This window comes from Phalacrocorax carbo, chromosome 5 (genome assembly GCF_963921805.1).
Source record: "Phalacrocorax carbo chromosome 5, bPhaCar2.1, whole genome shotgun sequence".
NCBI classification, from domain to species: domain Eukaryota; kingdom Metazoa; phylum Chordata; class Aves; order Suliformes; family Phalacrocoracidae; genus Phalacrocorax; species Phalacrocorax carbo.
This window is the reverse complement of record NC_087517.1, coordinates 45970234-45983217: the sequence shown is the minus strand read 5'-3', so window position 1 is coordinate 45983217 and position 12984 is coordinate 45970234. Positions and strand designations below refer to the sequence as shown.

Genomic DNA, 12984 nt, shown 5'->3' with positions numbered 1-12984 from the left:
TAAGTTCAGTAATTTGCAAAAATAAAATCTTTATTGTGATTTATTTGTACCTATGCACAGCTGGAGCCACCTCAAATTCTGTGAAGAAGGCAGTTAAGAACAGCAGAAGGTTGGACTGCTGAGTGACAGAGATTAGGGTGATGCAGCATGTGGGCAATGAGATCTGAGCAGCTCGGTGGGGAAAATAAAGAAGGATACGAGGGTAAAGGGTGGTTTCCTCTCTGTCTTGGAAAATCATCTTCCTTTTCTCTTAGCGCTCAGCAATCTGATTTCATGTGCTGATCACAAGATTCATTAATCTGAAGGGCTGGAACCTTTGAGCCATGTGCTAGATGTTTGGAACATGATGAAAATGCCAAGATGTGTGGTATGTAATAGCTCTGTTACTGTAGTCAGGAGGGTTTAGGTGGAGTTGCAGGTGCTGGAATGGAATTTCACAAGCTTTTGCTCTTCATTTCAAGAGGATAATGGAACAGGACTGCATATCCTTTTCCATAACTGGCTATGGCTTTCTACTTGGCCTTTACCATTTGATTATTGGCTTTTGTTTGCTTTTTCCTCTCAAAATCCTACTGCTAAGTCCTTTAAAATTATTGTGTCTTTCAAGAAAAACAATCAGGTCTTAAGAGGCATTTTTTGGGGGAGGGGGAAATCTGGAGTTTGTTTAATGAAAGGGGATCAGAAGAAGATAAAGCGGAGATATCAGCTATGCAGAACTAATGATGCATTCCAAAAGAGAATTGAGGAGCTATACAAACGCCATGAAGTGCTCCATTCTATATTAGCTTTTTCACTGGGGATCAGTGAAGGACCAGAATCACACAAGCTGCATGAGGAAACCCGTGGCACTCTCATGGAGGAAGCAAATGACACTGAATTCCCTAGGTGGGAATCAAAGCCTTACCGAACTAAACCCACTATCAGCAGAAGTTTGAGTTGCTAGTTACAGACACACACCCTTGTTGCACGTACAGTGTGTGCTGCCTTGAATGGCTGTTTTTTCTCCACTCTTGGATCCTTCTGTAATTCTGGGAACATCCTGCCCAAAGCCATCAATGTGTCTGCTCAGGTGAATCTGAGGAAAGAGATACAAGAGGTAGATGAGAGCCTTAGAAAAGAATGGTACAAACCAGCCAAATTGTCAGAGGTAATAGAGTGACAGCTTGACCGTGAAAACCCAGGTGCTGTGCCAGAGTATCCCAGGGATCATCCAGCCCTTTATTCAAGGGAAGGGGAGAGAGCAGCTATAGCAAACTTAAATTGACAGTTCAAGCTGATAAAAAAATTTTTTTTCTAAGTCAAACAAGAAAGAATAGCTTAAACTCTTGTTACTTACGCACTACAGAAATTTCAAACCCCAGATAAACTGAGGAAGTAGTGGTACTCCTTAAAAGATGACATAAAATGATTGCAAATTGCTATTGATAATGCAACCTGCTTCCTCGCAGTAGGTCATTTAATAGTGTTGCTCTGGAAGTGCCATTGGTTTCTTTTTTCCAATAGGTTTAGGGCATGGAGGCCATTTGGTTTGATGAGAGGCTGAGATAGTGGGAAGATACTCCGTTATCCTTAGCCTTTGGTAAGCCTGGGCAATTAGTGAAACCTTTGCAAGAAGTATCTTTCATTTCAAGGTAATTGCAAAATAATCTTCTCATCTAGTAGGGATATAATCTGTGTTGATTGGTAACACAGGTTATATATGAAATATCTGCTTCAGAAGTACATGCACCAGTATGGTTCTAACTGAGTTGGTCAGGTGAAGGCCCTGTGATTAGGTATATTAAAAACCTGTACGGAACAGCACATACCAGCATTTGCTGTTCATTTAAAGGGGGGAAATTGGCCTCTCTGGGGCAGTTTTTGGGTGCCAGCTGAGAATTGCTTGTGCTCCTTTACATCAGAATCCCTAAGCTTCTCCCCCTGAAAATGAGAAGCACATCAGTAGGCTGTGGGATTTGCTTTTAAGGATGAACTTTACAAGCTGTAAAAGAAACAGTTTTCAGGGAAAGACGGGAGAATGAGAAAGGAAGAAACTGATCTCTCAGTATGAAGGAATAGGCTTGAGACTGAAGATGTTCCCTTCCCAGTTCTGTCACTGGCTTCCTGTCTGATTTTACCACCAGTATCTCTTTGGATTTCTACTTCCCATCTGTAACAAGGGAAATATTAGTATTTCAATTTTTCCTGCTTTTTGTCTGTTTGGGCAGTGGTGTCTTTAATGCTGTGCCCAGCAAAAAGCTTGGATCTGCGGGGCCTCATGGGACTCTTGTGATACGAATTGTAACAAAGAGGCAGGAAGATGTCTGAAGGTGTGTTTTTGGGGAGGTGGCCAGTATGTCAGTCTGTCTCTCTGTCTGCCTCTCTCTGCCTGTCTGTCTCTCCCTCCCTCCTTCCCTCCCTCCCTCCCTCCCTCAGTAGCCAGGTAAATTAATGCATTTCTGAAGTGTAGCCTTTAGTACAGTACAATGTGAGGTTCCATGGGCTCCATGGCTTCTTCATGGTAGCAATCCCTGTTGCAGTGGTTCCACAAATGCATCGCTGCTTGCCTTCTTGTCATTGACCCCAAATCAGGTAGTCTTGCCATTGCAAGGCATAGGAAATAATCTGCATTATTTTGTTAGAACTGATTAGTACTTGTGAGTGGTGGTGGGGAAGTCAATAGGGTAAAGGAGGGGGATTTGGTCAGTGTCTGATTGTGTCATTTGATGTATCCCTAGACGTATGCTGGCTGTTCATGCTCCCCCCAGCATGTTGAATAAATCTCTCTCACACACACATGTATGTCTAAACGCAGGTTTCGGAGGTGTGTCAGATAAACCTGGGGCATGGGACATTGTGACCTACAGTCTCCCTGGGCGTAATTTCTGTGGGAAAAAAGTTATTCTGTTAGATAGGTATGTACCTTTCATTTCCAGGCATCATGGTGATAGTGGTTTCAGCAGGGCAAACTGTGGTTTACCCAGGGTCTGGTCTGTGACTGGAGCTGCATCTGCTGCTCCTGGGAATGCCAAGCTTTGCATCTGATATGGAATGCCAAAGAGCCCATATGAAGCTGTTAATGTCTGTGTGAGGTTTTTAGTCCTCATTACCAACCAGATAGAAAGATAATTCCTTAGCTGCTGTTCCAACCTGTAGGATTTTACCCACTTAATTAATTCTCATTCTAGTTGAAGATGATCTTTTCTTATGCACAAGAAGCTGTGCTTGACTTGTTTTTGAGGGACTCTCATGTCTGAATCAAAGGCACAGAGGCCCCAGAAGTTGAAGGGTGAGCCCTAGGGGCTGCGTGCCTGTGGAGGCTGAACTTGAAAGCTCTGCCTTGTGTGCTGAGGGCAGGGTCCTGGGGATGAGCCAGGTCTATGCAGCGGGGTGGGGGGTGCCTGCTTCCCTTCCCCTTTCCCCGCTTTTGCCGCCACTCAGCAATAAAATGGAAGCTTGTGATGTGACCAAAGGATAACAAACTGCATGCTGAATGCCTGGTGGGAGCTAAAAATGCCAGCCTACACCACCCTCCCCAACCTTTCAGCATGTCAGCAAGCCGTCTATGTAAATAAATGCACATATCAAACAATAAGCAGATGCCTTTTTAACATGCACTGTTTCAGGCTGAGATACTCTGTTCTAGTGCAGCTTATCTCAGCATCTGTCAAGCTAATGCCAACCCCACAGCTCCCTTTCAGTTGTATTTAATGCACAAAGGTTTCTGTTGTGGTAAGTGTAAAATATAATGAGGAATTGGCTTGTTTTACATACGTTTTGGTGTTACTTGTGATGTATAAAATGTTAAATGTGAACACTTAGTGTTTCTCCCAATCTCTGTGTCAGTTCAAACTCTTGTTCCTTGTGCTTGATTAAGTGGCTTTGCACAAGCATGTGTATAACTGTAGAAGTATACAAAGATGAAAAAAAGTCATTTGCAAAATATAGCACCATTGGGGGCCAAAGCGAACAAACACTGAAGTGGGGAGGAAGCTGTGGTGAAGGCTGGATTTGAAATAAAAATAATAATTTAAAAAAAGCTTAATTTCAGCAGATTCTGTTGTATACCCCTTAAATCATTAAACCAAACTTGGGAGCCACAGAGTCTAAAGCCCCAAGAGTGTACCTTAGTGCAGTGTTGTGGAAGGGACACTGAGAGCTGCTAGGCTCGGTCAGATCTTGTCTAATCCAGGGTCTTGTCTCTGATAGCAGACAGCAGTGATTAGAGAGAATGGAAGGCCAGGGCAACTAACCAGGAAAAATTCCATGTTAAGCTTTAGCTTATTTTTATTTTTGTATTACAAATGTACTACACCCAGAAGACCCATAGTTTGAAAATTTGCCTCCAGGACTAAAGGACAGTTGGATCCCTTGGTGTTGCTGTCCTCCTCTGTTCCTCTGCATCGACCACAGAGAAGGTCACTGGTTTTTACTGTCCTTATTCAGGTTTCACACATGCTGCTGCCTATGGTCTAGTCAGATACAAAGGAACCACATTAACTAAAATAAAAAATCGGACTGTTTATGCAGGCAAGAATTCTTGAAGACAGCTCACTGTTAGGCTTTTCTGAGGTCTGCCAAAAAACAGGAGAATATTCCTACTGCTTGAGACACTCTCAATTGGATTAGATATAAACAAAGTAGAGGGAAAGGGGAGAGCATGATCCTCCACTGGAGAGGAAGATTTAGATGACCGGAGATACCTTCTGTTTCTTAATGTTCCTTGAATAGAGATGATTGAAATCTCTCATCTGAGCAAGCATGCACAAAAGACAAAATACAGTATTAGTAACCCTAATTAGAGACCCTAAGCTCTCTGCTTCTGATCACAGTGGGACATCAGCTGGAATAGTAATAGGGGATGAATGGGTTTTGCCCACATGGACAGCACTGTTCTTCCATAATGGAAAGGGAAAGTTGGTACTAAAAATGCCATTGAATCAAATTTTTGATGACTCAGTATACCTGCCTATGAGACTTTCCATCTTGTGGTTTCAGAACACTTTACAAACCTGAATAAATTAACCACTTTTTTCCTCGCTGTCTCCAAAGGCTGGGGGTTACTATCCAATACTGCATGTCTGAAAGGACTAGGACTGCATTCAACAGGGTAGGTTTCTATTAGGCAGCAGACACTTTGTCCTGTGCAGGAGTATATGGACATATGCATTTTCTACATGCAAGCACTTGCACGTCTCAAATACTTGCCCTTCCGCTTTAAAGAAACCAGTTGGTATGTGTGTATTTGAAGTGACAGGTTGTGCAGAGCAGGGAAGGGGCTTGTAAACAAACACCCACAGGAGGATGAAGCTCAGCTGAAAGTGTGCAAGTCTGCTAGAGACACAGGCAAGGAGAACATCTGCCTGAGTACCTGTTTGGTGGGCTCACTAGACCACATTGCTCCTCTAGTGCACAAGATGAATGACCAGGGTGCAGAGTGCTCCTTGGCAGGGTGTCTCAGACTGGACACAGCGTGCAGTGCTCCTGTGTCCCACCAAACCCTCTCCCTTGTCCTGGGGGAGTGTGAAACACCGGTTCTGTTGCGGGGAGCAGGTGGATGCTGGCAGAGGGCTGATACCCATGTGCCTGGCAGGGATTTCCTTTCATGGGGTCTGGTGTGACAATAGCACTTCCCAGCTGGCTTGTTAGTGGTGTTGTAATCTACTGGATTGACAAATAAATGCTAGCTCAGCTCAGTATGGCTGTGTTCTCCAGAGAGCATGACAGACAGAGGAGCTTGAGGTGTCTGGCTGCAGCCCTGTCTCAGTGCCTTACAGGACTGCTGGGTGGAGTTGCTGTGAAAGGACCTTCTACCCCAGCTTTTCATTTTGACCCTGGAGGAGTTACTCTAAGCACTGTGATGCAGGGCCAGCACTGGTGCTCCCTGATGCTGCATGTGAACAGTTGGCATTGGCTTTGGGATGCTGGAGGGGCTAGACAGGGAAGAGTTTCAAAAGAAAGCAAAGCAGCAAGGTAGACTGGGGAGGAGAGAAGTAATGCTATGAAACGGATTTGTGTGCCTCCAGCTTCATATCTGAATTGGAGCTGTCATGGAGAGTGAGATCCAGACTTGGTGCTGTTCTTCAGAGAGAAGCCATTATGGAGCAATTGCTCTGTTAAGTGCTGGCTCCACCTCTGTGCCCCAGGTCTGGCTGACTTCTGCAAGGAGAAAACCAATGAGATCTGGCATGACCCCTCCTCCTTTCCCACTGGCCTTTCCTACCCTTCTCCAGCCTCTGATTTACCTTATTTCACTTGCTTTTTGCTTTCACCACCTGAGCATCTCCCATTGATCCCTGCTTCTCCTGGCTCTGTTGGTGTCTTCATCCCACCCTTACCTGCCTCTTGGTTCCATCACCTTGCCCTCTTTTTCATCCTTGGTCTTTTCTCATTTCCTCCATTCAGCATACAGTTGTACTCAAATGTCTACCCAGTAAGTGAACATGTGTGTGCATATTTGTTGCATATAATACAGGAAGGGGTGTGTGTATATGTCATAAGCATTTAACTACCTTTGTTTTTTCACACACTACTCCATCCTCTGTTCTGAGACTTGCCTTCCAGGGACTCACAGCATGTCTACCTGGTGTTCTTGTCCTCTTCTGTTTCCCTGGTGACTCTCCCCTGCTGCACAGGGGAGCTGGAGGGGAAGATGCAGAGCAACTCTGTGGCTCCTCTCTTATTCTTCTGGAAATAGTCCTGATTCTCCTCCTGCCTTCCAGTCAAAACCCTTTTCTGGCCAGTCTAAATGGACTGGAAAGTGAGGAGGATTTTTGCCTTCAGTCCAGGCCTTGCCAAGAAGTTCAGGGCCTCTGCCAGATGCTTCCCCTCACCTTTTTCAGGTGTGCAGGGAAGAGTTGATCTTTACCTAAGTGGAAAGAAACGAATAAAGCACGATCACACTCTTCTCCTCAGGTCCAGTATGCAGGTATGTGCCTTACATATTTGTCATTGCTGTTTCTGACAGGTTAACCAGCCTGGATCACAGTGCTAGTGACCTGAAACAAGGACCCTTACTGATGCATGTTTAGTACGACCTGACTTCTTGAGGAGAACAAGTATTTCTCTGAAGGCCTGTCTCCTCAAAGCAGCACACAGGTAAGGCAGATAGCACTCCTAATGCTCAGGCTCTTGCTGCTGCTGGGCTCTAGCTTTGCTGCAGTGGACTAAGCAGATTTTTTTCCATTCATCTGGCCCAAGAAGGGCTTTGTCACCTCTACCTATCTGTCACCTATCTGTATGGGTGAAATCTTACATTGTATTTAAAGCACAGGGAATGTTTTTCAGCAAAAATGTACTTTCAGAGGATCAAGACTGCTCATATAGTTGAGATAAATATAGGCTATAAGTGTGGGAGGAGTATGCTAAAAAACAGTGGTACTGGTGAGGTAGACTTCTTGTTCTAAAATAATTTTATATTGAAAATTACCTTAATTTAAACAGAAAGCTTTTTAAGAAAAGGAATAAAGAAGCGTATGTTGGGGGGAATGGGTTAAGAAAGAAGTTAATTAAATAATTTAGTTTTCAATCAGGCATGATGTTTCAGGTCGTCGGAAGGCGGGGGGGGAAGCCACCAAAAAACCCAAAACCAAACAGAAAAGCCCTGCAGTTCTGATTGCAATGACTCATGGAAACCAGATTTAGAAACTAGAAAAAATGAGGTCCTTTAGTCCAAACCCTTAATCCCCTGCTAGTATGTAACATCGTTCCCAGCAGCATCTACCAGTCCTGTTTTAAATGATGGGATTTTCCCTTGTCCCCTTGGGATACTATTGCACAGTCTAATAGAATGAATCTGCTTATTTCTCTTTCAACTCCTGACCACTGTAGATGCAATTAGTAGTAGGCGATGGGAGGATTCTGTTTCCTATGCTGTGTTATGAAGGCTTAGGGCTCTATTGTGTTTAAACCAGACATTAGCTGCAAGTGCTTATGCATGAGTGTGGCTTATCTGTCAGTACTCATTACTCAGTACTTCTCTCTCAGAAAGTTTGGTAGGAACTATATGAAATAGCTTTTTGCTGTGTGTGGTGCTGCTGGAGGTACCACTGCGCCCTTCCATCTGTGAGTTTCGAGCCTGTCTTAGATGAATATTGTGGGATTCTTCTGATGGTTACTGAAAGGCTCCAGTCAAAAAACCAGATGAATATAAAGACAAATAAATTGGAGCTGGAAAATTATAGCTTTTCCAAAAGCTATCATAGCAAAATCATTTATAACATATATGATATAAAATCATTTAGACTGTCTCCACTCAACACAAAGTAGAGCTTCCTTCTGTGACATTTCACCTGTTGCTTCTTAAATTCAGAAAAGTTTTAGTAGAGGGAACTGTTACTCAGTTTCTAAAGCACATCAACAGAGTTTCAACCTGTTTACACCTTGAAATTACAGCAACAGCTGATCTGTACAAATCCTTTGTGTGGATGCTTGGATTAATCCACTTCCAAAGTCAATTAAAAAACACATCATAATGTAGAAAACGACTGCAATATAATTGCTCTTTGATGTTTGAATGAGGCTGCAATGTGAAGTGGGGCCAGGGGTCCTGAAAGACTGTGCACATGCCAGCCTTCCACATGGCCATGTCCAGTGGTACTAAAGAAGGTTACAATCCTGTTCCTCCTCCATCTCAATAAATCCCTGGCTCTAACGTGCCAGAGCTGTTCAGGGGCATTTTCTCAAATAGAAAGCCTAAACATAAACTTAGCCACTGGTCCAGTGTTTCGTTATCAAGATAAGTTAATTAAGCCTATTAAAATTTGACTAGATTGCCTGTGTCGCATCAAAATTTCTTAAACACTGAAGGCTGGGTTGCAAAGCGTTGATGTGTTCAGTGAGTCCAGTGCTAATTTGCCCGTTGTTTTTAATCGGTTGAAATTCTTTTCCAGCTTGGCGCTTGGGTGCTTCATGTGCATGTGCTTCATACTTTAAAGGATGGGGAGGTGGTGACTGAATCAAGGTATAATGATCTGTAGTGCTTTAGATCATCCACAGTTTACGTTCCTTGTCCCTGCTTTGCAGTCAAGTTTTCTTTTCCAGTGAAAGTGTCAGTAAACCAAAGCAGAAAGGTACCATTTCTCCTCTACTTTTTCCTGTTTCTTTTTCCTGAAAGTTTATCTTGCTGCTCGCTTTTTAAAAGCACTTCATTATCTGGGGGGGCTGTGAAGTAAAAGGCATGCTCTAAATACAGATGCTAGTGACAGTCCTTTCAAAAGCTGCATTTCTCAAGCTGGGAGCTATTGACCCCTTTCAGTGCAGTCTCAAAGAAATCCAAGAGGAAATGGAGGGTGAGGGCCAGCAGGGAATATAGATATATATATATATAATTTTTTTTCCCCCAAGTCGTCTTCTTACTCCACCCCCTGCCAGGCTGGCTATTGTTTGAGACTCTACATGGGATGCCAGCTGCCATATTAGGAAAATGGCATCATGCTACATTCTTTCTAAAAACTGATTTTTTACAGTTGCCAGGAGCAGAAGGTGCTGCTGTGCATTTTCCTGCATCCTGAACTCAGTAATAATCCTCCTCGCCTTTTGATTTTTCTTGTTTAAGTAGGTGCTCAGGCAGCAGGACAGAGGCATGGAGTGTCCCCTCTCTGTCTCTGTTCAGTCACAATCTACCATTTATTCAGTGTATATTTCCAGTCCTGATGCAAGCACACCTGTACTCCTACAAAGGGATCCTGCTTTTTGGTCCCAGGGTGTTCCCTACCAGATTGTCCCTATTTCAGTGCTTGAAATTTTAAGGGGTGAAAAATCTCACCAGAACTTTATGATTTGTGATTGAGAGCTGGGACAAAAACAGTGCTATTGAACTGGGGCTTCTGTTCCTCCATATTGCCTGAAAACGTGGTTTATGAAATGGCAGTGATCCTCATTACACTGTGTTAGATGAGGACATGGGGCTGCAGAGACCTGAACCTCCTGCTCCCAGCTTCTGCTTTGTTTATCCCTGCAGATGTTACGAGTGAGTGGGTGCACCAGTCTGAGCCACTGGCTTGCTCAGCAATGTGCAATGACCAAGTCCACTGCTGGGGACAACCATAGTTTGATTATCCTCAAAGGCAGCTGAAACATTTGAGCCCTCAGGAAGCAAAGCTGCGTGCAGCAATATTTTAGAGGCTGAGGTGCTTCCAACAGGTGGCGGGGTGGATCAGAACATGTGCTGACTCAGGAAAAGGACTAAAACCACCCCTGAGGTTTGGTTTTTGTTTCCTGGCGCAACTATCACTTGTTGATGAACAGAAACTGCCAGCTTTTTTGGAAATGACTGAACTCCAAACAAATCCACTTAACGACTTTTGCAAAGGAACAGCTGGAGCAACATGAGCGTAAATAAGGCTGAATCCCCTGACTCCAGAAAGTAGATTCAGAGTCTAGAGTGGGAAAAGCAGAGGTCTGGGAGCTGGGAACCCAGCCAGCTCTTGGAAAAGAGTGCGTGCTTGTGCCTGTGTGCATAACAGTTGGACACTCTTCCTCTTGTATCAGTAACTGGGATTCAGTCTTTAGTGGTGCTCCCTGTGGTTGCCATCACTTATGACTCCCTGTGATGACCTGTTGATTCTCCCTTCAAAAGTCTGCTCAACAAAGCAGACAATAACCTCTTAGAAATATCAGCAACAAATTTTGCAGTTCATTTACCACAATCATGTCATAATACTCAATCTGTGTTATGCTGAGGTGTGATTACAGAAGTGGAAAAAAGGAAAATACTTTCTATTAATGCCTTTTTTTTTCAGAAAATTGTTTTCTGTTGTTGTTATTGTTATTATCTATGTATGTATTGGCAATATACCTTTTTCTTTTTAAAATGTTGAGCAATCGGACAACTTTTAAAGATATTGTAATTTTGTGAAAATGGAGTAAGGACTTTCTAAGAGTTTAGTGTTTTTCATAAAAGCCTGGAAATGGAGGCCGCATCAACCAAAGGAAGCAGATATTGTATTGAGGAAGTTCTATTTTCCTTTGTTTTTTCTTTAGACTGTGAGTTAAACTGTTTGGAGAAGCTGTGCTACTCTCATATCTCTGCAAAATGAGTCTCCAAGAGAATCTTCCTGTATGTGCTTATACTAGAGATACAGTTCTGGAAGCCTCCTGGGCTTTACTAAGATGATTGAGTTTGAACCAGTATAGCAGGGGAATGTCCTCACATAGGTTTTTCTTCATAAAAGATAATTTGGCGCCTCCGAAATGCTGTCCGCTGTGGTATCAGGAGGAGATATCACTCGCCACAAGTGGTGTGGAACAATGTGATGCCCCATGTGCTTGGTTCTCAAATTACCAATGAAGTGACAAACGACTTTTGACATGTACACGCCAGTTGTTGGACATCTGAATTAACGTTGTGGAGATAAATGGGACGGTCCTCACCTGGCAGCTATTGTTTCAAGCTCTTTGCAAACTCCCAGGCCTTGTGTTTTTGTTACAGTCTGCTCACATTTATAACTATCCTAATAACTGTCATGGCCAAAGATTCAGTGTTATTTGTATGCACATTTGTAAGTGAAAGCCAAGCGTAAAGGGTGAGCGTCAGGTCAGTGATGCATCCAGATGGCAGACAGAGCCTGCTCGCACCATTTCAGTCTCACTCCAAGCACTGCTCAGCAGTGCCCAGCAGCTACCTGCAGGCTCCTGGAGTTGAGGAGCGCCAGTTGGGATCTCAGCTGGGGTAGCAGGAGGCTTCAGCTCTTAATTTCTGCTGCTGAAGGTGCTGTAAGCTAATTCATCAGGCTGTAAGTAGCTGCTGACAATGTGCTACATGTTTGCTGCTTCTGTGTTGTAATGGTCTAGAGGTGACGCAAATCGCCAGAGGGCTTAAACATCGCTGCATCTGATTCTGCCAGAGGTGGATTGACCTTCTGGGAGGTATTGCCCCAGAGACTTGGAACTGCTGCTTCTGATGTTAACCATGTTTCACATGGGGGACTAGTTTTGGTTGTGCATGTTTTCCTACAGAGCTGGGAGCTTGTGTGACACATGTGAATGATAATGAAGGAGGAAGAAATAAATTGTCATTAGAAATATATCTCTCTCAGTTCCTATCACTTAGTTCTAATGCCACAGTGGTAATTTAAAGCCTTCTTTTGCCTGACTATGTCACGGGTAGAGTGCTTTGTCAAGGGAAAATGGGGTTTACCCAGTGTGACAGGGCAGGAAAGCAAAGCTGCCTTTCTTTGCTGTGCTGAAGCAGTTGAGATGGTGTCACTCAGAATAGCAGTGAAGGCTTTGCATTACTTATTTTGAGACGTACAGAAGTACATTTGCTTTTGATTTGTGAATTTTGAAAAATACTGAGTGAAGCTGGGGACTTAGTTTAAGAGCTGCTAGAATTATTCTCTTGCTGTAAAGATTTCTCAGGAAGCAGATACATAAGAGGGGTATATGCATGTGTATTTGAAGCTTTTTTTCTTGGGCTTATGAGCAAGAGCTGGGATCACTGAAAGGTGCTAACTATTAAAATCAGTGATAAGGATAGTATTACCCTATAAGTAGTGAAGTGGGTTTGGGGAGTTTTGCATTCAGTTACTGTCTCTGTGCCTAGCCTGCACTCTGACAGTGGGAAGTAGCTTGATTCCTGTCTGCTGTTCTTCCCCATCTATGTACAGATGGTAATAGAGCTGTAAAGTTTTATTTTGTAGAGAAAGGTGATAGAAGTATTTCATTTTTTGCAGAAACTGGCCTCATAAATTGTGCATTTCTTTTCAGAGAAACCTGAAGATGAAAAAGTTTTCATTCTGAAGGGTTTATCTTCTTTTTTTTTCCCCCTGTTGCTCTTCCTTTCTGTGACAAAACAGTAATGGGGAAGAGAAGAAAAAAAGGAAAGATGTAATCTGGAAACATTCTGTCTTCATGTGAAAAACTGCCCACCAAAAAAAAGTCTATACATCCTATATAAAAAAAAACCCAAACCAAGAAAAGCCATTCATAAAAGATTATTATTACTCTTGAATGCCCTGACCTGTTTTAAAGCTGAGGTTTCATGCTTGCGTTGCTGAGTCTATT

The 12984-nt window shown here is 43.2% G+C and overlaps 1 protein-coding gene across 8 annotated transcripts in view; it reads left to right on the top strand.

The window, feature by feature from the left end:
• Positions 1 to 12984, top strand: part of TSPAN18 (tetraspanin 18) — a 160426-nt gene that overhangs the window by 74967 nt on the left and 72475 nt on the right. For 6 of the 8 annotated variants that reach the window (XM_064452284.1, XM_064452283.1, XM_064452281.1 and 3 more), the window contains one exon: positions 6947 to 7077. The exons of 1 other annotated variant lie outside the window; for it this stretch is intronic. The gene's annotated coding sequence lies outside the window, so the exon portion shown is untranslated. Of the gene's footprint in view, positions 1 to 6946; positions 7078 to 8870; positions 8942 to 12984 lie in introns of all 8 variants that reach the window. One more of the 8 variants, XM_064452285.1, reaches the window with a different exon arrangement.